Raw genomic sequence first — 25,803 nt, 5'->3', positions numbered from 1 at the left:
CTCACCGTTTGAAACCCAGTAGGAGTCTGAGTCATTCACGACTTCTTATCCTTTCAGCTGATGTACCGAACACAGGGTAATCCGAGTCTCGAATTGAGAGTTCGAAAATCCCTCAATTAACCCTCCCAACATTCCATCCTAAACCACACCCTCTGACAGGCAATTTGCAACAGCAAATGAGGACCAGCTTCTGAGAGTGCCCGCTCTGGCTGCAGGCTGTGGGAGCCTCGAGGAAGGAGCAAGATCTCTTGTCCTATCCACTTGATGTCACCACTTTGCCTACCCTTCCACTAAAGGCTTCCACCAGGTCCTGTTTTGTGGCAGCAGAAACTTCAGGAGATCCCTCACTGTTACTCAAAGTGGGACACGGCTCACAAGTAGCTTTGACCCCTCCACCAGCCTCTCCGAGGCAACACCTGCACCTCAACATCCTTCGTGCTGGTTCATCATTCTAGGTTAGAAATAAGGGGCCAGCTTTTGCAAACAGACACCTCCAAGACCTGGCTTGCTCCACCTTCCCAAGCACTGACCCTGCCTTAGACACCCAGCACTGAGCAGGAGGAGTGGGCCACTGTCAGTGGTCCCAAGGGGAAGCATTAGGCATGTGACAGTCCAATGCTTGGGTCCAAGATACACGAGGTAGTGATCACATGACAGTGGCACCAAGTTTGTGGATGACACAACAGTGGTTGGCCTCATGAACAATGATAATGAATCGGAATACAGAGAGGAAGTGGAGAGGTTGAGGCACTGGTGTGAGAACAACCACCTGTCTAAATGTGGAGACAACCAAGGAAACAATTGTGGACTTTAGGAAGGTGCAGATGGTCCATCGGGGGGAAAGTGCTCGTACTTTTCTTTTCCATAGAGTTAAGTGCACCAAGTTCATATCATGGATGACCTCACCTGGTTCCTCAATATCACCTTCCTCAATAAGAACACACAGCAGCACCTCCACTTCCTGAGGAAACTAAGGTGAACGAGGTACATTAACCTCCCCCCCCCCCCCCACAACCGTATCTGAATTTTACAGGAATGCCATTGAGAACGTTCTGACAAGCTGCATCTCTATCTTGTATGGAAGCAGTAGAGCGTTGGACCGGAAGTCTCCACAGAGGACCGTGAGAACAGATCATAGTAGTCTCCCTACTGTGTTCATCAGGGACATTTATCAGAAGCACTGCATGTGCATGGCTCTTAGTATTATCAAGGATCCCACCCATCCATCCAGCATCCTCTTTGACTTTCTACCATCAGGCAGGGACTCTGATGCATAAAGACAAGAACAGTCATGATGGGAAACAACTCCTTCCCTGAGGCCATTAGGTTTCTAAACTCCCTGCCGCATCTCATTCGAAGAGTCACCGGATAATTTGCACTGTACCCTACAATATTTAATTTATGCACCTTACTTTGTTGATCTATGCACAGTTTGTAAATTTAATTCATACCTTCCTATGTGTTACATGTGCTTTTCTCCCTGGTGTGGAGAAACATTGCCAATTTTGACAGTATATATGTATATAGGTAAATGACAATACACGACTTGATTTGAAATAACATGCATGATAGACAAAAGAGATGTCATTCAGTTCGATTTTCATAAGGCCTTTGACAAGATCATGCACATGAGGCCACCAAGAAAGATATTACAGGAAATATACTCACATGGATAGATTGGCTAACTGGCAGGAGGTAAAGAATGGGAATAAATGAACCTTTTCTAGTTGGCTACCAATGCCTCTACTTGCTAAGTTTAGAAGATCAATGGTTGACCTAACTGAAACCTATTAAATGATGAAAGGCCATGATAGAGTGGATATGAAGATGTTTCCTATGGTGGGGTTCTCTGGAGCCAGAGGGTACAGCCTTAGAATAGGACATCCATTTAGAACTGAGATGAGGAGAGTTTCTTTAGCCAGAAAGTGGTGAATCTGTGGAATTGTCACAGGTAACTGAAGGAAAGACTTTGGGTATAGATAAAGAGGAGATTGGTGGGTTATTGTTTAAAAAGGGTGTCAAAGATTACAGATAAAATGCAGAATGGTTTTTAGGAGGAACAAATCAATCAGCCATGATGGGCCAAATGCCCTAATTCTGCTGTTATGTCTTAGTATTATGGTATAGTGTGGGAGGGCATAGAGCAGGGGAGATGGTGCAGATAACAGCAGAGGTCTGGGGAGGTAGTGGAGAAGCGGCCAAGCTGTTCTCAGCAGTACAGGTTAGGGTTGCAAGCACCCCCCTCCTTGTTCGCAGCCTGGAACTCCGCCTTAGGACCCATGCCTTGCTGCACGGCCATTTGAAGGTACCTCGTCGCATGGCCAGGCTGCTCTCACTGCCACAGGTACCTGGACTGCAAGCCCCTCCCCCCTGTTCGCAGCCCAGGGCTTCGCCTTGGGACCCATGCCTTGCCGCACGGCCATTTGAAGGCACCTCGTGCTCTCACTGCATCCTGCCCTAAGCCAGCTACACACACAGTGCCACTTCCCACCTGAGGTGGCCATGCACTTGCCGTGCCACTGTACAGCTCAGTACAGAGACCAGAAGCTGCCTTGCTGGATGAATCTCATGTGGGTTCTCAGAGTTGCAGTGCAGGGGGCCACAGACTGACAAGACACACCAGATATGGCAATTGCAGGAATCTGCCAGAGGAGCTGAGTGGGTAGGCCAGTGCCAATGCTGCTTTTGCATTGCCAACTCCCTTTACGGACGGCAGCTTTGGAGAAGTTTTCCTGCTGTCTCTCTGGAGGGAGTTCTGAGACCCTCCTCACTATTCTCCCTGTCATTTCTGATTCAGATTTCTTTATCACATGTACAGTGAAATGCATTGTTCTGATGTCCGCTCCAATGACAACAACAGGACAGATTAGGGACTCTACTGTGGACTGAATGCAGGCATTTGGTTTCTCCAGTGTAGAAGAGACCACAATGTGAGTAACAAAAGCAGTGGACTTGATTGGAAATTGTGTGACTGAATCATTGCTTCATCTGGAAAGAATGTTCAGGCCCATGGACTGGGGCCAGAAAGAGGTGAGTCATAGAACACAGTATCAGGTCCTTTGGCCCATCCAGCCAATGCTGGCCAGTTTTTCTGCCAATACCCATTTACCCACACCTAGACAATTGCCCTCCATACCCCACTCATGCAGGTACCTACCCAAACTTCTCAAATATTGCAATTGAAACCATATCCAACCTCGCTGGCAGCTCCTTCCAAAAATCACACCACCCTCTTTGTGAAGATCTCCTAAGACATTTCACCTTTCACTTTAAAACTATTACCTCTAGTTCTAGTCTTATCCAACATCAGAGGAAAGAACCTGCATATATTTACCCTATCTTTAATTAAGATTTCCCCTCCTTCTCCTGAAGTTCAGGAAATAAAGTGCTAACCTATTGAACATTTTCCTATAATTCAGGTCTTCAAGTCCTGGCAAGATCTTTGTAAATTTTCTCGCACACTTTCGAGCTTATTAATATCTTTCCTGCAGGTGGTTATCAGAAATGCACACAACCTTCCAAATTCAGTCTCATTAATGTCTTATACATCTTCAATTAACATTTCAACTCCTGTACTCAATGCTCTGATTTATGAAGGCTGTTGGAATTGTTTTAGTGCTTTTAATAAGATTTTAGTTGAATTAATGTTTTAGTAATCACAGTTTGCTAACTTTTTAAATTCATACATGTGTGGTGTTTGGTGTGTGTCCCCACCCACTCGCAGAAAAGAGGTATAGCAGTCACAGAACAATTTATCAACTTTTTTATTTGCTAATTATTAGCACATAACACAGGTGCTGTGATTGTGTACCTTTTAATTGGTCCTTTGTTTATCTCAGGAATTTGTCCTGAGTATAAAAGTGCCAGGCTCTGCATAATCAACATCTTTGTCTCCCCGTTTCACGTTTTTATGCTTCCTTTGTTTAAATTTTAAAATAAACAATCATGAAGGAACATGTTTCCACTCATTCTTGGACTACTAAAAAAACCTGGGGATCGGAATAATCACCAGATCCCACAACTTTGGTGTAACCGGCAGGATGGTTATGAAAAGACAGAAGAATTCCTCAGACAAAGAAGGAAGTATTAGTGCTGTTACATACAACGTGGGTATCTTGTGACTTTCTTATGACCATGATGTAATTCAGTATCTGGTGAGCATAATGTAATAGTCTTGTGATGGTGGGGTATGTAATTTCCCACCAATGAGAGGTCATGTGATGGCCTGTTTCAACGGGTATAAAAGGGGAAAGCCTTGCTGTGATGCAGATCAGTTTATGGCTTAATTCGTCAGTGACTTCGTTAGGCTGCGTATTTGTCTCATGATGCAGTTTTGTTTTAAAGTGAAATTTTACTTTCTATTGTAAGTTGTGCCGGCAGTTTTTAAAACCACTGCCGATTTTGATTCCTACCTTTGTAGCCCAGTCAGAGAGTGAAGATTTACCAAAGTACAGAAAACCCAAAGGATTGAGAAAAGTTGGTGTTGTTGCCTGTAATACAGGATCGACCTTATTTAATCTTTGTTCAAAGAGATAGTAACCTGCATCCAAGATAATCCGTGCTGTAAGAGCAGAAAGGATTGGAGCAGCTTTATTCGCCAAGGAAATGTCAGTGCCTTTAAGCAGTTTTATTTCCTTCGTTGTAAATCCTTCCAGCAAGGCATATTTCGGTTGGGATCAGCAGTAACGTCACATTGTTGAGGAATTCATTACTTCAGGAAAGTCTCTCCTAATTGACTGTGTAAATCATTTGGACTTTTTCATTTATCGCTTTAAGAGCTGTTCCAGTTGCCGTATAGCAGTTAACTTCTGGTTAAGTTAGTCACTTGTTTACTTTTCATTTTTATTGAGCAGTGTTTAATAAATGTTTTATTTGTTTATTAAAAAACCTGTCTCATTTCTATATTCATTGTTGCCATATCGCAACACTAAACATTTAAGAGGAGGCAGGAACTTTCTTAATTCCTGAATTGTCAGAGAAATCATCTGATTCTGTTTCAGATAAACATCTAAAGGAAGTGTAAGACTGAGAAGAAAACAATATTCTATTTTCACAAACATGAGAAAACCTGCAGATGCTGGAAATCCTAAACAATTTACATAAAACATCAGAAGAATTCAGCAAGTCAGGCAGTATCTATGGAAAAGTCACTATGGACTGAGACCCTTCTTCAGGACTGAAAGGGAAGGGGTAAAATGCCAGATTAAAATAGTGGAGGAAGGGCAAAAAGCTGGATGGAGATGATAGGTGAAGCCAGGTGGGTGGGAAGATTCAAGGACTGGAGAGGAAAGAATCTGATACGAGAGTGGACTTTAGGAGAAAGGGAAGGAAGGGACCAGGGTGATGTAACAGGCAGGAGAGAAAAACTGAAAGGTCCAAGTGGGGAATAGAGGAGGGAGGGTGAGCTCGTTCAGTGGAAGGAGACATCAATATTTATGCAATCAAGTAGGAAGGTACCCAGACAGAATATAAGGTGTTGCTTCTCCACCTTGAGGGTGGCCTCATCTTGGCACAAGAGGCCATGATCAACATGTCAGCATGGAAATGGGAATCAGAAGTAAAATGTTTGGCCACTGGGCAGACCCACTTGTGATAGATGGTGTGGACATGTTCGACAAAACAGTCCTCTAATATTCAATGGGCCTCGCCAATATAGAAGATGCCACATTCGGAGCACCATACACCACAGACAACCCCAAAAGATTTGCGGTTGAAGTGTGCCTCACCTGGTAGGACAATTTGGTACCCTTAATGGAGGTGCAGGTGTAGCATTTAGCCCTTTACAGGGAGAAGTGCCTGGAGGGAGGTTAGTGGGGAGGGCCAAACGGACAAGGGAATCTCAGAGGGAGCAATCCCTGCAGAAAGTGGTGGTGGGGGGCGCACATATGTTTACTGGTAGGATCCCATTGGAGATGCCTGAGGTTGCAGTGTATAATGTGTTGGTTACAGAGGCTGATGAGGTGATAGGAAAAGACAAGAGGGACCCTATACTATTACAGCAGTGGGATGATGGGAGAGAGTGCAAATGTATGGGAAATTGAGGAGATGCAGGTGAGAGCAGCATCAATAGCAGAGGGAGGAAAGCCCCATTCTTTAAAAGGAAGAGGACATCTCTGCAATTTGGGAACAGACATGGTGGAGGCAAGGAAATTCTACTTTGTTATTTGTGGAAGATCCATGGTAAATATTCTGATTTGCAAGTCTGTGCTGGTCAGTAAGCTGTATTTGGGTTATAACTCCATAATAATATTGTCAAATAATTGTGAATGACATCTAAAATGAAGAGCACTCATTAAGTTCAAACTTAAAACAATGGCCAAAGTTGAGAAAAGATGGAGTAAGATTCATAAAATCCTGTCTGGAACTTCACAGTCTTATCAAAACTAAGAAAAAGTAAACATGCTTAGCTACAAGGTCAGGCAAAAGAATTTAACCCTGAACATACTGAATTAGAAAAATCAGTGTGAAATAAATCATAGTAAAGCAAGCATAATTTAACTAATCATAAGGAAGAAATATGTTACATGCTGAAGGAACAGTATGATACAAAAAGTAAAAAAGTTAACGAACTAATCTCTTTGTTAACTGAGCGTGGTGCCTTTGATAAATGTACCCCATCGAGTTACGTGATGTCCTTGATGACTGTCTCAAGTCAGAAGGCAGTCTGAAATAAACTTGTGCTGAGCAGCAACAACATTCAGTTGGCAGTTCTCCAACCCATAGGTGGCGTTAACAGTGATGTCACTCATATTAGAATGAAGCATGGACACCAACTAGTCCCCAGAAACAGCACCACCTAGATAACTCCCAAGGAACTACAAAATGAATATAACTCTGACTCGGGGACTTCTTGTGCTGTAAGTGATGATGGCAGTGATGAAGTAACTGGTCTGGCAGCCGTGGCATAACTGGCCCTAATACAATCTAAAGGAGTGGAACCACACAAGAATGAAAATTGAGATTATAAAAGGAAAAAGAAGGTTTACCAACAACCACCAGAACCAAGAAAGACTGACAAACTAGATCACATATCCAAAGAAATTCCACATCCTTAAAAAGTAAGCTTAAAGACTTGGGTGGAACTTCAACAATTTGCATCCATATAATGGCATAGAAATCTTAACTACCATGCTGTCATCTCTCAGCAAATAAGACAGTTGACATGTTGAGTTGAAGAGGATAAAGAGGAGAGGATAAACAGACTCACTATATAGCTGAAATACAACAAGAAATGGTTGGAACAGCAATCCCTGACAGGTTGATTGGAGGAAAGTGATTGACAGCAAACAAAAGGCTTCAAAGGATGTTTCTATTGGACAGATTGGATCAGCTACTCAAGAAATAACAGAAGGTAACACAGAAGAATCCAGATACGGCCACCTCAAGTTGACCTTCATGAATGGCTTGAAACCAGATATTGCCAAAATGGTGAAGCTAATGAGAAAATTTGAATGAAACTGCAGTTATCAACAGTGATCTAATGCAAACTGCCAAATAAGTGGAGCAAGATATCAAAGTTCAAATAAGATTAGTACATATGAACCAAATGGGGGGAGAGGATTGAGATTCAAGTGCTCCATGTTCTTGAGGCACCTCATTGCATCATCCAATGATCAAGTCCAGTGAATCCAGCCACAATGTTACCAGTGGACATGGAAAGACTATGATGATCTGACTGTGCAAGAATAGTAATATGCCAAGATGCAAATCACCATAAAGAAGTGCCATTATTGAACCCAGATCTGATTCTGTACAACTGATGACTCCTCAATCATTGAGGGAGGAATTGAAATGGCTGGTTGGGCTGTTGTCACAGAAAATGAAGTGATGGCCTCAGGAAGCAGCTGCTATTACCTCTGCGCACCAGGCAGAACTGAAAGCTTTGATTGAAGCCTGTAAGCTAGCAGAAGGAAGACCAGCTAACATCTCCATATGCTTCTGGTGTCGTTCATGACTTTGGAAACTTAGAGACCAAGAATTTCTTACAATCGATAATGCCCAACTAGGAGAACAAAAGAAGTCATACAATGACCATCAAAAGTTGCTGCATTGAAATGTAAAGGTCACTCCAAAATGACCACAATGGAAAGGAATAAATAACTGCTGACTAGCTACACAAGGAAGGTGTACCACAGCCTACAGTTTTATGCAGCATCAGAGAAACCCCAAACAAGAAAACAAAATTGATCCACTTGAAGTGGTGACCCATGCCACTACCTGGAGCTTTTGATCTCTGATTGTGCCGCTTGAAATGGCTCCTAATGTCCGCTTATAGGCACCACACAAACATGTAGGGACTGTTAATGGTTCAAATTGTTAGGTCTGTTAATATATTTCACATACCTTATAGTGTTCACCAACATTTGGCATTCCTGCAGTTCCAGAACAAGTCTGTTCACTTTCCATTAAACATCTCAGCAGTGGTGATGTAGGAACTTTACCTGTGGTCCATCATTCTGACAAGGGGCATGAGTACATATTGGTCATATCCCCACGTATCGTCTTAAACCATCAATGTACACGACACATCTGACTTGATCCATACTATGGCCCAAGACATCTCTGTTCAAGACAAAGCTATCCAATCCTATCATGAAAACTGCCTTTGCTGGAGTTCAGAAGGAACCATTCCAGTTAGGCACAGCTTATGTAATCATGCCCCACATTGCCCTAAATGGAGTAACAATGCTGCGATTTTTAATTGAGAACCAGAAAAACAACACACTCTTACATGGTACTTGTGGTATAATCTCATGGAACAACATGTCCTTTCTGCGCAGTAGTGCTGACACATCACTCCAACGTAATTGGTTGGGATCTTGGTATATAGTGTACACTTTCCTTGCCATGAGACAGACAGACACACACCTACCTTACCTGTACCTCTTGAGACTAGATGTAAGCGAGGCATTTCAGAAGAACTCTTTGCAGCTATCCCATTTCCATTCTATGGTGTTGCAAGGAGTAGAAGAGAGATTATGAAGGTTTCCCAAACATTTGAAAAAGTGAGCAAAGACACTACTGAAATCTCAAACAAGGTAACAACAGAAATGACTGCCACGTGCAGAAATGGCTCTTCTGAATCGTATGGCATTAGATCGTTTCTTAACAGTAAAGGGGGGGGGCACATGTACAGTTATAGATAAGGAATGTTGCACCTACATACCTTACAACCCCAAATCCATAATTACTCAATATTAGAAGTCCTAATATTCAAATTAATATGCATAATCCTAATCTGCATTTTTTGTGTTTAAAAACAATTATCACTAGAATAATCCAAACTCATACAGGTAATTTTTTAAAGCACTATGTACATGCAAAAGCACTTAGATTAACACTACCCAAGACAGAAAGAGGAGAAGCAATAAGACAAAAAAAATACAACAGTCAGATAAAATTTCTAAGGATATATTTTCATCAATGAAAAAAGGATTCAGCACTCACACCGCTGAGCTTAAATGAGAGTACAACCCAGAAAAATCAAGAAATTGTCACTATTGAGTAAAAAGTTAATCAATGGAAGAGCATGACGCTCTATGGAAAACATCCCCAAAATCTGAGCAGATGTCGACAGGAAAGCATCGAATGTCTCTTCCCAGAAAAGAAGGGATTCCTTCTGGAAATATAGGACCAGGTGATTAACATAACAAAATACCAAAATTACATAAAAGACAATAAATGCAGAAAATGCCAAGAAAAACCCGAAACAATCGAACACATTGTGGGATTCTGTAGCAGTTTACCTCAATCTGATTACGTACACAGGCACAATCAAGTGGCAAGAATCATTCACCAAAATCTTGCTTTAAAATACAACTCACTAAAGAAACCATTCCTTTCTATAACTGTAAAACTGGACTATGGGAAGGTATGGTTTATTCAGTGAGGCCTCTCTGAGATCCCATGGTTCTGTTCCAACTCTTGCTTCCCCATTCTGTTTTCAGACTGTAGAGGACAGTGGTCTATTCTGACAACCTTCCAGAAGCAGTAAAAATTATCCATAATGCTGAAATGAGCAGGGAATAAGGTTAACTACCAATGTCATTCTTCCTCAGCCTAGAAATTTGAGGGACAAAGAACGTGATACATAAATGCAGTCAGCTCATTTTCTTCAGTCTGTAGAAAGTCATGCAGGGAAACCTCTTCACGCAGAGCGGTGCCTGTTTGGAATAGATGAGAGAGAACTGTTGTGGAACTGGCAGGGACCAGCTGGGCAGAGTTGACTCCTTACTGTACACAGGGTGTGTCTCAGGTTCACTGGGTACCTGGGACAGGGTTTAGAATAGAACTGATTTATTTGTCACAGATCGAGAATATTAAACTCCAATCCCATTAAAGGCAGAAGAAACTCCTGCCATGCCCAACGACCAGGGTGCTCAATAGAGTGTGATGAGTAGCAGTGATAATTAGATTTCATCACCAGCAGTCACGTTTGAACTTGCCTCTGCAATCAGCAACTGTGATGGTAAAATATCCAGCATGTGACTCATTTAAACTTTCTCCCCCAGTGTGAACTCACTGATGTACCCTCAGGGGAGATGACCGAGTGAATCCTAGCCCATATTAAGAGCAGGTGAAATCCTTTACCCAGTGTGAACTCGCTGGTGTACCTTCAATAGAGATGACTGAGTAAATCCCTTCCCACAGTGTGAACAGGTGAACGGCCTCTCCCCAGTGTGAACACGCTGATGTGCCAGTAAGTGAGATGACGAAGTAAATCCCTTCCCACACACAGAACAGGTGAATGGCCTTTCTCCAGTGTGAACACGCTGGTGTTTCTGCAGGTTAGATGACTGATTAAATGCCTTACCACAGTCTAAGCAGGTGAATGGCCTCTCCCCAGTGTGAACTCGCTGGTGTTTCTGCAGATTGGATGACTGATTAAACCCCTTACCACAGTCTGAGCAGGTGAATGGCCTCTCCCCAGTGTGAACTCGTTGGTGTCTCTGTAGGCTGGATGAGTGAGTGAATGCCTTCCTGCAATGTGAGCAGATGAATGGTCTCTCCCCAGTGTGAACTGACTGGTGTGCCAACAGGTCAGATGATCGAGTGAATCCCTTCCCACAGTCTGAGCAGGTGAATGGCCTCTCCCCAGTGTGAACTCGCTGGTGTGCCAGCAAGTCAGATGATCGAGTGAATCTCTTCCTACAGTCTGAGCAGGTGAATGGCCTCTCCCCAGTGTGAACTCGCTGGTGTGCCAGCAAGTCAGATGATCGAGTGAATCCCTTACTACAGTCTGAACAGATGAACGGCCTCTCCCCAGTGTGAATTCGCTGATGTTCCTTCAGTTGAGATGACCGACTGAAACCCTTCCCACAGTCTGAGCAGGTGAAAGGTATCTCCCCAGTGTGAACTCGCTGATGTACCTTCAGTTGAGATGACCGAATGAAATCCTTCCCACAGTCTGAGCAGGTGAAAGGCATCTTTGCAGTGTGAACTGACTGACGTACCTTCAGTTGAAGTGGCCAAGTGAATCTGTTCCCCCAGTCTGAGCAGATAAAGGCCTTTCCCCAGTGTGAATTCACTGATATACCTACAGTCGAGATCCAAGTGAATTCTTTCCTACAGTCTGAGAAGGTAAACTGCCAGTGTGAACTGGCTGGTGTGCCAATAGGTCAGATGTTCGAGTGAATCCTTTCCCAGTCTGTGCAGGTGAAAGGCCTCTCCCCAGTGTGAAGACGGTTGAGATAACCTTCCTAAAGTCTGAGTTTTAAAACAGACGGGCGGGGAAAGCGCTGGAACAGTCACCCATGGTAGCCTCTGTACCCAGAAACGCCCGCGAACGAGAGAGCCGTCTATTCATCGCGGTCCCAGCCAGGAGCATGCGCCGTAAAAATGGCGTCTGCACATTCGCCCATGAGCAAAAAAAACTTCCCGGGGCCTCGGTACGGATCATGGAGCTGAAAGAGAGGGAAAGGAGCGGGACTGTCCAGGGTATGCGAGACCTCAGTGTGTCTGGCGCTCGGAGCTACTGCTCCTCAATCGGTGTGCTGATAAACACCTATCCAAAGCTCCGCTCCTACCTGCTATCGAACCGCCAAAGCCTTTTGTCCACTAGCGCATGCGCGATATTCGGGACCATCCGCAGCCCTGGCGCCTGCGCATTTGATCGCTGGAGGTTTCTGGGTAAGTGAATTTGAAATAAATGTTCTTATCCAAGTTCCTAAATGTCGCCAGCCTGGTTTTATTTTCATGTGGGCACACTGCAAATCTATAGAATAATAACTATAACAACGAAAGATGAACCAGAGTTCAGAAAACAACAAACTATGCAAATAAAAATCTAAATAAATAGCAATAAATAATGAGAACACGGGATAATAAAACAGAGTCAGTGAGATCACTGATTGTGGGAACATCTCAATGATGGGGCAAGTGAGTGTAATTATTCCCTTTTATTCAAAAGCCTTATTCAAGGTTGAGGGGTAGTAACTGTTCCTGGACCTGATGGTGTGAGTCCTGAATCTCTTCTACCTTCTAGCTGATGACAGCAGCGAGAAGAGAGCTTGACCTGGGTGGTGGGGGTTCCTAATGATGGATGCTGCTTTCCTAAGACAGCATTTCATGTAGATGTGCTCAGTGGTTGGGAGGGCTTTACCTGTGAAGTACTGGGCCAAATTCACTACACTTTGTAGGATTTTCCATTCAAAGGCATTCACGTTTCCATACCAGACCATGACACAGCCTAACAATACACTTTATATTATTCATCTATACATGTGTGTCAAAGTTTCAGATGTCATGTGGAATCTCTGCAGACTCCTAAGGAAGTAGAGGTGCTGCTGTACTTTCTTCACAATTGCACTTCAATGCTGGGTCCAGGACAGGTCCTCCAAAATAGTAACACCCAGGAATTTCTTTCCTTTCAAATCTTTTTATTATCATTATTACCCAAAATACAAGATTATATCAAAGTAAGTAATACTTACAATGTCTCAAAAGAGAAAAAAACAATATTAAGAATTGAAAGATATGATGACACAAAAAAAGAAAAGAAAAAAAAACCCTACTAAAGCAAGAGAAAGTGAGAAAAAAAAGACCCATTAGGTGTTGAACCCTGGAGCCATGCGTCATACTAAAAGCTTCTAAAGATAAACATCAAACCGCCAGCAAAAAAAAATTATACCAAAATTTACAATTAGATCATGGAGAAAATCTATCAATTAACTCAAATGGTAATAACGAACAAATGAACCCCATCTTTTCTCAAAATCAAACATAGATTCAAAGGTTCGACTTATAATTTTCTCCAAACTAAGACATAACATCACTTGAGAGAACCATTGTGACAGAGTGGGAGCCAACATATCCTTCCACTTCAACAAAATGGCCCTCCTAGCTATCAATGTAACAAACACAATAACATGTTGGTCAGACAAAGAAATACCAGAAATAAAGAAATATTTTGAGATATTATTCCAAAGAGCACAGTTAATTTGTTAATTAATTTTAAGTGCTTTAGAAATTGTAGAAAAAGCTGACTTCCAAAACTGTTCCAGTATAGAACTGAGTCAGTGTAGCTGTCTCAGTTTTACATCTATCACAGTAACTATCAACATTAGGAAAATTTTTAGACAATCTCTCCTTCGTCAAATAATAAAGATGTACAATTTTAAATTGAATCGATGAATGGCTAGCACAAATTGAGGAAGAGTTAACCAATTTCAAGATCTGCATCCAGTCCAACGTTATAAAAGTCAAATTAAGTTCCTTTTCCCAATCTTGTTTAATCTCAAAGAAAGGGCACTTATCCCATTGTAATAGTAAATTATAGATTCTTCCAATGGAACCCTTCATTAAAGGGTTCATACTCACAATAGTATCTAACAGATCAGCCTCTAATATGCAAGGAAAATTACTTAAATATTTTTGTAAGAAATGTTTAACTTGAAGGTATTGTAAGAAGTGTGAATATGAAAGGGAGCATTTATCAACTAATTGTTCAAAATACATCAGTCTATCTTCTTTAAATAGATCCAAAAAAATTAATACCTTTATTTTTCCAAAATAAAAAAATTGGTTCATTCAAAGAAGGCTTAAAATAATTTTGATAAATTAAACTACAAAGTTAAAATCTTTTAAGATTAAAAAAATTAATGAACTGGAGCCAGATTTGTAAAGAATACTTAATCACAGGGTATAAATTTAAATTAGCAACTTTAGCTAATTGTATAGGTAGAGCAGCTCCCAATAACAAGGTTAAATAAAACTGTTTCACAGCTTTCAATTCCAAATCTACCCAAATTGGCCGCTCATTCTTAACAACCCAGTATAACCGAAAGGACATATATTGCACATTAGCAGCCCAGTAATACATTCTTAGATTAGGCAAAGCAAGACCTCCATCCTTTTTCAATTTTTGTAAGTGACATTTACCAATTCTTGGTCTTTTATCATTCCAAATAAAAGATGAGATAATAGAAAAAATTTGATCAAAAAATTTCTTAGTCAAAAAAGGGGTATTATGAAATAAATATAAAAATTTTGATAAAATCAGCATTTTAACTATATGGATGAGGCCAGCAAGTGAAAACGTAAGTGGGTTCCATCTGCCAAATAAATACTTCATAGAATCTACCAAGGGAACAAAATTAGCTTTACAAAGATCCTCATATTTTTTAGTGATTATAACACCTAGATATCTAAAGGAATCCATAACTTTGACAGAAGTATTATCATATATAGAAATAGATTCATTTAAAGGAAACAGTTCACTTTTATTAAAATTAATTTTATATCCTGAAAAATCTCCAAATTCATTGAATAATTTTAGCAAGGCAGGAATAGATTCCTCAGGATTAGATACATAAACCAATAAATCATCAGCATAAAGAGAAATCTTATGAATGGTATCATTCACAAGAATCCCATGAATATCTTTAGCTTCACGAAGGGCAATAGCAAGGGGATCTAATATTAAGTTAAATAGCAAAGGGCTTAACAAACAACCCTGTCTTGTTCCCCGTGAAAGCTGAAAAAATGGGGATCTGCAGTTATCAGTAACAACAGTAGCAATAGGAGTTTATACATCATTCTAATCCAATTATTAAAATTAACACCAGAGCCAAATTTCTCTAAAATATTAAATAAGTATTTCCATTCGGCGCAATCAAACACTTTTTCAGCATCCAAAGAGATGACGCATTGTGGAGTTTTAAAAGAAGATGAATATATAATATTAAATCATCTCTGAACATTTGAGGATTAATAACCCTTTATAAATCCTGTTTGATCTTTGAAAATAATTTTACCCAAAATATTTTCCAACTGATTGGCCATTATCTTTGACAGGATCTTAGCATCAACATTCAATAATGAAATCGGTCCATATGAGGCACAATCAGTAGGATCTTTATCCTTTTTAAGATTTAAAGAAATAGAAGCCTCATAAAAAGTAGAAGGTAAATCACCTCTCACAAAAGAATCTTTAAACATTTCCAACATACATGGAGAAAGCAATTTTCCAAATTTTTTATAGAATTCTACAGGATAGCCATCAAGCCCAGGGGCCTTACCAGACTGCATTGAAAAAATAGCTTTATGAATTTCAGCTTCAGAAATTTGAGCATCAAGAGTTTTTTGATCCTCAACAGAACTTTGAGTAAAAGTAATTTTTCATAAAATAGCATTCATTTTAGAAGAATCCACTGGAAATTGAGATTTATAAAGTTCAGTATAAAAATCTTGAAAAATCTTATTAATGTCTTCGTATTCCCAAGCCAGGGTACCATCTTTCCTACGGATTTTCAAAATTTGCCTTTTGGCTCTGGCTGTTTTTAACCAAGATGCAAGCAGTTTGTTATTTTTATCTCCAAACATATAAAATTGACTTTTTAGCTTAAGCAAGTAGCCTTCAATAGGATGAGTTAATAATAAATTATATTGTGATTGAAGATCCACCCTTTGTTTAAATAAGTCAATATTAGGGGAAATCACATAAATATTATCTAAGTCTTTAATTTGTTTTGAGATCTTATCTAGTTCTACTTTAGTCTGATGTTAAGCTTAGCTGAATAAGAAATGATCTGACTATGTAGAAATGCTTTAAATGTATCCCATATGATTAATTTAGACATACCCCCTATATCATTAAAAGAGTTTCAATAAAACTAACAAAGTAAGAATTTTGCAATAATATTTGGGATAGACACCAAGGTGGGCGGGCAAGGATGATATCATCGAATTCAAGACAGACTCAAAGGCGCATGATCAGATATAGAAATAACGTCATATTCATAATTCTTAACACTAGGCAAGAAGCGAGGGTTGACTATAATATAATCGATCCTCGAGTATTTTCCACAAACATGTGAGAAAAAAGAATATTCTCTGTCATCAGGCTGTAAACCTCCATAGGTAAATCAATCCAAAATCAGTCAAAAAGGAATTAATAAGTGACGCAGAGTGATTTGGAAATCGCTGATTGGTTGAGCTCTTGTCAATCAAGGGATTTAAACAACAGTTAAAATCCCCGCCCATTATCAACATATCTTCATTTAAATCAGGCAATATGTTACGTACCCTGTAACTGGGTCACTTACCAGCAAAGATAGAGAGGTCTGATGGTAATATTTTAACAGTATTTATTGATAAAAATACACAAAATAATATCAATGCAAACATACAGATAATATATGTCGTCAATACTAAATCTAAAAGCGCGGGTATAATAATAATCAATAAGAAATAGCTCTATCATTGTCTAGGGGATAATGTATAGTCCGATGGAAATATAAAAGTCACTGTAGTTCGTTCAAGCTGCAGCGTTTTGGTTTAAGAGAAAGACGGGTTAAAACTTGCCCAGTCCTTTTATGATGTCAATCCTTCAAGAGTTGTTGGGAGTTGGTTTCCCCATTGTTAGCTAAAAGCCGTTTTTCCGTGGTAAAGGCCACCGATTCTGGTGCAAATGGAACCGAACGTATGTGGCCTCCCCACCGGCTTCCGCTATTACGGGATCGCTAGCATTTCTTCTGGTGCATCTGAGGGGCTGTTCCCACAGACCCTCTTTTATCCTGACTCACAGGGTCTCAGATATCAATCAGGTTGGGGTGATGCAATCCCTCCCTCAACCAGCCCACTTTGCCTGAGGGCTTCCACGTAGCACAGTATTGTAATACACAAGTTCGTCTTCAAGAGACAATGGCCGTTTCCCGTACCTTTTATATCACCGGGGGGGGGGGGGGTTCAAGACATTCTGCACGTCTTTCTCTCATTTTCTGGGTCTCCTGACCCAAATCAATAGCGATCCTGCGATTTTCATAAAGGAGGGGGCTACCCCGCACCCTTCAGCCCCTCAGAGCTGTGGTACATTCATAACACCCCCCTTTCTTCAAAGCGTTTTCACCAGCGGTGAAAACGAAGTAGTACAGGGTCTTACAGGATTTTAGAATCTAGCACAATACAAAAGCTTTTCCTTTTCACTACAGAGCAATACAGTTATACATTCAATTCAGCATCTAGATAAACAGTCCACAAGCACATTATCACTTCCTTTAATATGCTGTATCTTAATAAAGTCTTGTAGCATCAGACTTGAATTTGATAACCACCTATTTTTATTTTTTTCCTTCAGCAAACAAAAACTAAGGAGTTGTGATCTTAACTTACGTGTATCTACAAAAGTTCATGCAAATACTAATCTTTCTGTTGCTTTCAAACTTAACAGGCAGGCTTCCATGGGGTTGTCTTTATTATTCACATGCTTTGTCGAAATCCCGTAAAACTGGCTTTTGCTATTTAAAAATGGCGTCCCCATTAACCCTCGTCTCTTTTCCGGTTAATCCCCACGTGGGGAGCTTGGGTACCCTGGCGAAATAGGCTTTCGCCTGCTTCTTTCATAGGAGTTATTTTATCAACACTGTGTCCCAGACTTAGACCATCTTCTGAATTTCCACCCAATTCTTTAATTTTACACAAGTTGCTAGCTTTCTCTTCAGGACCCTTCAGGTTATTAGTGTTCAGTTCGAACTCTTTGTTCAAGCAGCATTTCAAATTCTGCCTTTTCACACCACACTCTGGAATAACAATAGCCTGCCCCCCCCCCCCCCCCCACTGTCATCGTCCAACTCAATCTGTAAGCGATCCGCAGGCTTTAAATTTTCTTCCTTCAATTTGGGAACTACATATTTCCTGTTTCCTTCAATAATAAAATTTATCTCCCCACTTTCGATCTCCGCATTAACTTTTAACACACCGTTGAGCACAAACACCTGGGAACTCTCACTTCCCACTATTACCAAGGTTAACCCTTTCTTCACTGAACCAAGTCTATCTGACCCACAAGGACGGCCTTCCTTTTCAATTGAATCAAATACCTCAAACTTTTTTTGAGCTCCATTACTAGGTTCATTACCATGTGCATCCACATCTTGGACACACTCAAATGGGACATTTGCCTCTTCCAGGCTTACAATACCCGTACCCGGTCCAAATTCTAAATTCCCCTGATCCTCCCAGCTACTCTCTGGGCAACTCCCTTCCGGAGTAAACTCAACCCTGTGGGGTGAAACAACCTCATCTGCCAACCCAGCAGACTTCTTCAAGGTAATGGTACCCTTTTCATCTAGGACTGCCCTCATTTCATTATCCGGAACACCTTTAGAATTTTCAACTTCTTCAAACAGTTCTGCCAAACCAGACAGATCATCCCTGTCCAACCCTGGACCTTGGACCTTTTAACAGCTCTATCTGTTTCTCATCTTTATCTTCTGCCTCTAGAACTTTTCTCCTCGCTAAGGGCAGGTCTACCTCCTCTCCCTTACTCTCTTTCACTTTACCACTCTTCGTTTTACCACCCTCTAAACCCTCGTGGTACAGGGTCGGTAAAAACGTCTCGGCCAAATCGAAACTGGCTGGATTTAAACTGCTCCCTTTCTCAGCTGCCTTTCTCGACATGCTGCGAGTGACCGCGCATGTGGGACAGATCTTAGAATCTAGGGGCGGGGCCGCAACACTCACCGGCCGGCTTGTCAGCGTCATTGCTGACCAAACCTTACCACCTGCTAAATCGTTACCAAGAAGGTAAAAGCAGGAATGCTCCTTTGTTGCGAGAGAGTGCTGGAAGCTTGTTTGGGTTAAAATTTACTGATAACGAGAATGGTATTCCTTTGTAAACCAAATGGGGATTGATGTTCTTTCTTCTGAGTCTGTAAGCTTTTGTTGACGGGCTTTTGGGCAGATCGGCGCGAGGGGGTTGAGAGAGAGGACGCAATGCTGTAAGCTGGGCGAGGAACGGACCCCAAGCGGGGGTCCAAGGCCAGGAGGTACTCCGAGGAGGGGGATGAAGCTAGATGTGCTTGGTTGACCACTCGGAGAGTCCTGAGCTGCGAGTCGAGGAGTTCGGAGGGGATCAAATGGTGGCCAGAAGACTTCAATAATTGAGCTCCAACGGTTGTGCACAAAGTGGTTTGGACTTTGATAAGTTTGGCGCCTTTTCTTTATTTTTTCTCTTCATATATACTGTATCGTTATTAATCACTTAGTTATAGTAACCTTTATAAATTGTACTCAATTAATCGCTTATGGTGTACTGTCTGTTTTTGGACGAGGCGGGGACATCACACAGCATCCACACCAGCTGATTACCCAGTTTGGCGGGGCTGAAGGCTGCTCCCCCGAGATGAGAACAAGCTGAGCGAGCCTGAGGTGACCCAGGGGGTTACACTAGTAACTTCCCTGTAATTCCATGGGTTCTTTTCTTGCTAAGTAGCCTCATGCGCGGCATCTTGTCAAAGGCCTTCTGAAAATCCAAATACTCCATGTCTACTGCATCTCCTTTGTCTAACCTGCTTGTAATTTCCTCAAAGAATTGCAATAGGTTTGTCAGGCAGGGTTTTCCTTTCAGGAAACCATACTGGCTTTGGTCTATCTTGTCAAGTGCCTCCAGGTACTCTGAAATCTCATCCCTAACAACTGATTCCAACAACTTCCCAACCACTGATTTCAGGCTAACAGGTCTATAGTTTCCTTTCTGCTGCCTCCCATCCTTCTTAAATAGCAGAGTAACATTTGCAATTTTCCAGACATCTGGTACAATGCCAGAATCCATTGATTCTTGAAAGGGCATTGTTAATGCTTCCGCAATCTCTCCAGCTGCTAGAACCCAAGGGTGCATTCCATCAGGTCCAGGAGATTTATCCACCCTCAGACCGTTAAGCTCCCTGAGCACCTTCTCAGTCGTAATTTTCACTGCACAAACTTCCCTGACACTCTTAAATGTCCGGTATACTGTAGATGTCTTCCACCGAGAAGAATGATGCAAATACGCATTCAATTCCTCTGCCATCTCTGCATCTTTCATTACAATATCTCCAGTGTCATTTTCTATTGGTCCTATATCTACCCTCAACTCTCTTTTACCCTTTATATACTTAAAAAAGCTTTTAGTGTCTTCTTTTGATATTAATCACCAGCTTCCTTTCATAATTCATCTTTTTCTCCCTAATGACCTCCTTAGTTTCCTTCTGAAAGTTTTTAAAAGCTCCCCAATCCTCTGTCTTCCCACTAACTCTGGCTTCCTTGTATGCCCTCTCTTTTGCTTTTACTTTGGCTTTGACTTCACTTGTCAGCCATGGTAGTGTCCTTCTTCCCTTTGAAAATTTCTTCTTATTTGGAACATACCTGTCTTGCACTTCCCTCATTTTTTGCAGAAACTCTAGCCATTGCTGCTCTGCTGTCCTTCCTGCAAATGTCCCTTTCCAGGCAACTTCAGCCATTTCCCCTTTCATGCCATTGTAATTTCCTTTATTCTGCCGAAATACTGACACATTTGATTTTATGTTCTCCCCCCTCAAAGTTCAAATTGAACTCAATCATATTGTTATCACTATTCCTTAAAGGTTCCTTAACCTTAACCTCTCTTATCACCTCCGGATCATTGCACAGCACCAAATTCAGCACAGCCAATCCCCTAGTGGGCTCAACAACAAGCTGTTCTAAAAAGCCATCCCTTAGACATTCTACAAATTCTCTCCCTTGAACTCCAGTACTGACCTAGTTTTCCCAATCCACTTTCATGTTAAAATCCCCAACGATTATCATGACATTGTCTTCCTGACATGCCTTTTCTATCTCCTGCTGTAATTTGTAATCCACATCCCAGCTGCTGTTTGGCGGCCTGTATACAACAACAGTCCCTTTACCCTTGCCATTTCTTAGCTCAACCCATAGAGACTCTACACCTTCCAATCCTGTGTCATCTCTTTCTAATGATTTAAAATTATTTCTTATACACAGGGCCAAACCACCCCTTCTGCCTACTAACCTGTCTTTCTGATATACCACACATCCTTGGTTGTTCAGCTCCCATTGGCAGCCATCCTTTAGCCAAGTTTCAGAGATGGCCACAACGTCATACTTGCCAATCTGTAGCTGAATTTCAGGATCGTCCATTTTATTCCTTATGCTGCTTGCATTCAAATACAACACCCTAAGTCTCTGGAGATGGCCTATCTACTGATATCTGCTATGAGCCTACAGACTCTCACAGCTACCTGGACTACTCCTCTTCCCACCCTGTCTCTTGCAAAAAGACTATCCCCTTCTCACAATTCCTCCGTCTCCACCGCATCTGCTCTCAGGATGAGGCTTTTCATTCCAGGACGAAGGAGATATCTTCCTTTTTTAAACAAAGGGGCTTCCCTTTGACCACTATCAGCTCTGCTCTCAAACGCATCTCTCCCATTTCCTGCACATCTGCCCTCACCCCATCCACCCGCCACCCCACTCGGGATAGGGTTCCGCTTGTCCTTACCTACCACCCCACCAGCCTCCAGGTCCAACATATAATTCTCCGTAACTTCTGCCACCTCCAACGGGATCCCACTACCAAACACATTTTTCCCTCCCCCCCCTTTCTGCTTTTCGCAGGATTCACTTCCTACGCGACACCCTTGTCCACTCATCCCCCCCCCCCCTTCCCACTGATCTCCCTCCTGGCACTTATCCTTGTAAATGGAACAAGTACTACACCTGCCCTTACACTTCCTCCCTCACCACCATTCAGGGCCCCAAACAGTCCTTCCAGGTGAGGCGACACTTCACCTGTGAGTCGGCTGGTGTTGTATACTGCGTCCGGTGCTCCCGGTGTGGCCTTTTATATATTGGTGAGACCCGACGCAGACTGGGAGACCGATTTGCAGTACACCTACACTCGGTCTGCCAGAAAAAGCAGGATCTCCCAGTGGCCACACATTTTAATTCCACGTCCCATTCCCATTCTGATATGTCTATCCATGGCCTCCTCTATTGTCAAAATGAATCCAAACTCAGGTTGGAGGAACAACACCTCATATACCGGCTGGGTAGCCTCCAACCTAATGGCATGAACATTGACTTCTCTAACTTCCGTTAATGCCCCTCCTCCTCTTCTTACCCCATCCCTGACATATTTAGTTGTTTGCCTGTTCTCCATCTCCCTCTGGTGCTCCCCTCCCCCTTTCTTTCTCCCGAGGCCTCCTGTCCCATGATCCTTTCCCTTCTCCAGCTCGGTATCACTTTCGCCAATCACCTTTCCAGCTCTTAGCTTCATCCCACCCCCTCCGGTCTTCTCCTATCATTTCACATTTCCCCCCCCCCCCCCCACTTGCAAATCTCTTACTATCTTTCCTTTTGGTTAGTCCTGACGAAGGGTCTCGGCCCGAAATGTCGACAGCGTTTCTCCCTATAGATGCTGCCTGGCCTGCTGTGTTCCACCAGCATTTTGTGTGTGTTGTTTGAATTTCCAGCATCTGCAGATTTCCTCGTGTTTGCACCCTAAATCCAGTATTTGTTGCTTTCTGTTTTAACTGCACCATGCCTCTATTGCCCAGTACCTCATCCCACTGGCTGTGATTATGCTTCATCTCCTACCTGTCATTTCTATCATCTCTGTTACATGCTATCTTTGATTTATTTCTGTTTTCTCTTTCCTCAGCCCTATCACTCTGGTTCCCATTCCCCTGCCAAATTAATTTAAACCCTCCCTAACAACTTTATTAAATGTGCCCACTAGGATATTGGACCTGTTTGGGTTCAGGTGTAACCCGTCCTTTCTGTACAGGTCGTACCTCCCCCAGAAGAGGTCCCAATGATTCGGGAATCTGGATCCCTGCCCCCTACACCAGTCTCTCAGCCACACATTAATATGCCTGATCAGGCTATTCTTGCACTCACTAGCACGTGGCACAGGCAGCAATCCTGAGATTACTACCCAGAGGTCTTGCTTTTAAGATTCCTGCCTAACTCCCTGAATTCTCTCTTCAGGACCTCCTCCCTTTTTCTACCTGTGTCATTGGTACCAATGTGTACCAAGACTTCTGGCTGTTTGCCCTCTCCTTTCAGAAAACTCTGCCCCCGATCTGAGATATCCTGTACCCTGGCACCTGGGAGGCAACACACCGTGCGGGTGTCTCTATCAGGCTGACTGAACCCCTCACTATGGAATCCCCTTTGCCTACCGCATTCCTCATCTTCCTCTCTCCCTTCTGTACCACGGAACCAGGCTCAGTGCCAGAGACCCGATCACCATGGTTGTCCTGTGTCAGATCACCCCACCCTCCTCTACAGTGTCCAAAACAAGATAACGATTACTGAGGGGGGGTGGCCACGGGGCACTCTCTACTGTCTGAGCTCTTCCCATCCTTTCCCTGACTGTCACCTGAGGCTCCTCTCTATCTCCTGCTCACTCTCCTTGATAAGCTGTAGGTCATCGAGCTGCGGCTCCAGATCCCTAACACGGACTCTGAGGAGCTGCATCTCGGTGCATGTGGCCATCTGGGAGACTGGAAGATTCCCGGGACTCCCAATGACACCCAGAGCAAAATATTAACCCTACTGACATGCTGTCTATTCCTCAAAAACTGCAAAGAGAAACCAAAAGCCAAGTCCACCTAACCGCTTACCTCGCCGAAGCCTGAACGAGCAGAAGCCTGTCACTTCTACTCTGGCCACTGGCCTTCTCCCGACAATGGCCGCTCCGTTTATCCCTTCTGTACTTCCGTTTAGTTCGTCGAGCTCAGTTGCCGCTGCTGATAGGCCCCGCACAATGGACAATGAGAGCCCACAAAGCTCTCATTTTAAATCACCGACTTTGACCTGCGAGAAGCACTCCTTCTTCTCGCTCTGTCATAGCCCTTTGCCACTCCTCTCTCCTTCTCCCTCTCTGCCTCAGCCCCTCTCCCCATCTCCCCTCCCGTCTCTGCCTCAGCCCCTCTCCGTTTTGCTTTCACACTTCCTCTATGCCTCGCCACCTCTCTCCTCTGCTTAGCCCCTTTGCCCCTTCTCGCCCTCTCCCTCTCTTCCCTCTTTAGCTGATTTACTGCTTTGCAAAGCAGATTTTACTTAAGATGGTGTTATTGGAAATGTGTGTCATCATATTCTGGCGCGCTGTTGTGAAGTTTTTGTTATTTGTGTTTAATTTGTGTTTTGAATTCATGTTTAGGGGTGTCCATTTCTCTTTGCCTATTGTGTCTGCACTGACTGGATGATTGGTTTTGCTTTGGTGCGGTGCTGGGGTCTAGTTTTTTGAGGATGCTCTGTGCAGATTTGCAGACACAGTAGCAGAACACATCAGACAAAGTAGCAGAACACATCAGACAAAGAGCAATGCACACTCTTAATCATCAATTTGAAACACAAGTCAGACTTACAGCAGTGATACAGGTTGGTAGACAGAATGGTGAATAATGTGGTTCATCGGTCAGGACATTGAGTACGAGAGTTGGGATGTCACATTATGACTGTGGAAGTCATCGGTGAGACCACATTCAATACACAGTTCTGGTCTCCAAGCTATAGGGAGAAAAGATCTCCATGATGTTACCAGGGTTGGAAAGCCTGATGTACTGTAACCATTTTCCCTGGACCATAGGAGGCTGAGGGGTGATCGTATAGCTGTATATAAAACCACTAGAAGTAGATGGCCAGTCTTTTTCTCGGGGTAGGGGATGCTAGTTGATATTTCAGGACGAGACCTTTCACGGGGTGTAGACTGTTCATTCCTCTGCTTGGATGCAGCCTGACCTGCTGAGTTCCTCCAGCACTTTGTGTTTGTAGGTGACACACAGAACGCCTGTTGACACTGAGCATGCTCCTTGCGGCGCTAAAGCTTTCCACACAACAACACCGGCTGTCTTTTGAGGCCCGGGGCTTGCAGTTCCGCGTTCAGACTCCGTGACCACTGCGCAGGCCCGAGGGCCGCAGGCACTGCCGGGAAACCACGCATGCGCCCAGTGGAGGATCGGCCGCAGGTATGAGCGGCGACTGGGGATCAATCGCTGCGGGTTGCGGGCTGCGGACTGCGGACACACCCCAGGACCATCCCGGTCCTTTCCCTCTCTCTCCGCCCCACGATTCGTCTCCGGAGCCGGGGAGTTTTCTGCCGAGGAGCCAAGGTGCGGGCGCATGCGCACCGAAGCTATTTGCCCCTCCGGTCTGTGTTGAACCTGGCTTTGCGGTTTGATATCAGCGCTCACTAAAATTATCTCATCTCAAAGGTCACCTATGAATGTCGTTTGTAAATCTTTTTAGAGGTTAGAGACGGCAAAAAATGAGTACGGGAATCTCAAGCACGCCAGATTTGCTGTCTCTGTCCAGGTCTTTACGGGGCGACCAGATATTTCCTTTTAACACCAGTATATCGCTTGTGGAACCCTGGAAGTGAAGAAATACCTTGCCGTAGTTGGAAATATACCTTGTGTCGGAGATGAACTTTTCTATTGTAACTGAGTGCAGAGTTTTCACTGGAGATCACATCTTCAACTGCATTGATAGCACGAGGGATTCACTACATCAGACATCCGCCTGGAGAATTGAAGGCAGGGA

This window comes from Hypanus sabinus, chromosome 11 (assembly GCF_030144855.1).
Source record: "Hypanus sabinus isolate sHypSab1 chromosome 11, sHypSab1.hap1, whole genome shotgun sequence".
Lineage (NCBI taxonomy): Eukaryota > Metazoa > Chordata > Chondrichthyes > Myliobatiformes > Dasyatidae > Hypanus > Hypanus sabinus.
Note: the sequence above shows the minus strand (reverse complement) of the source record.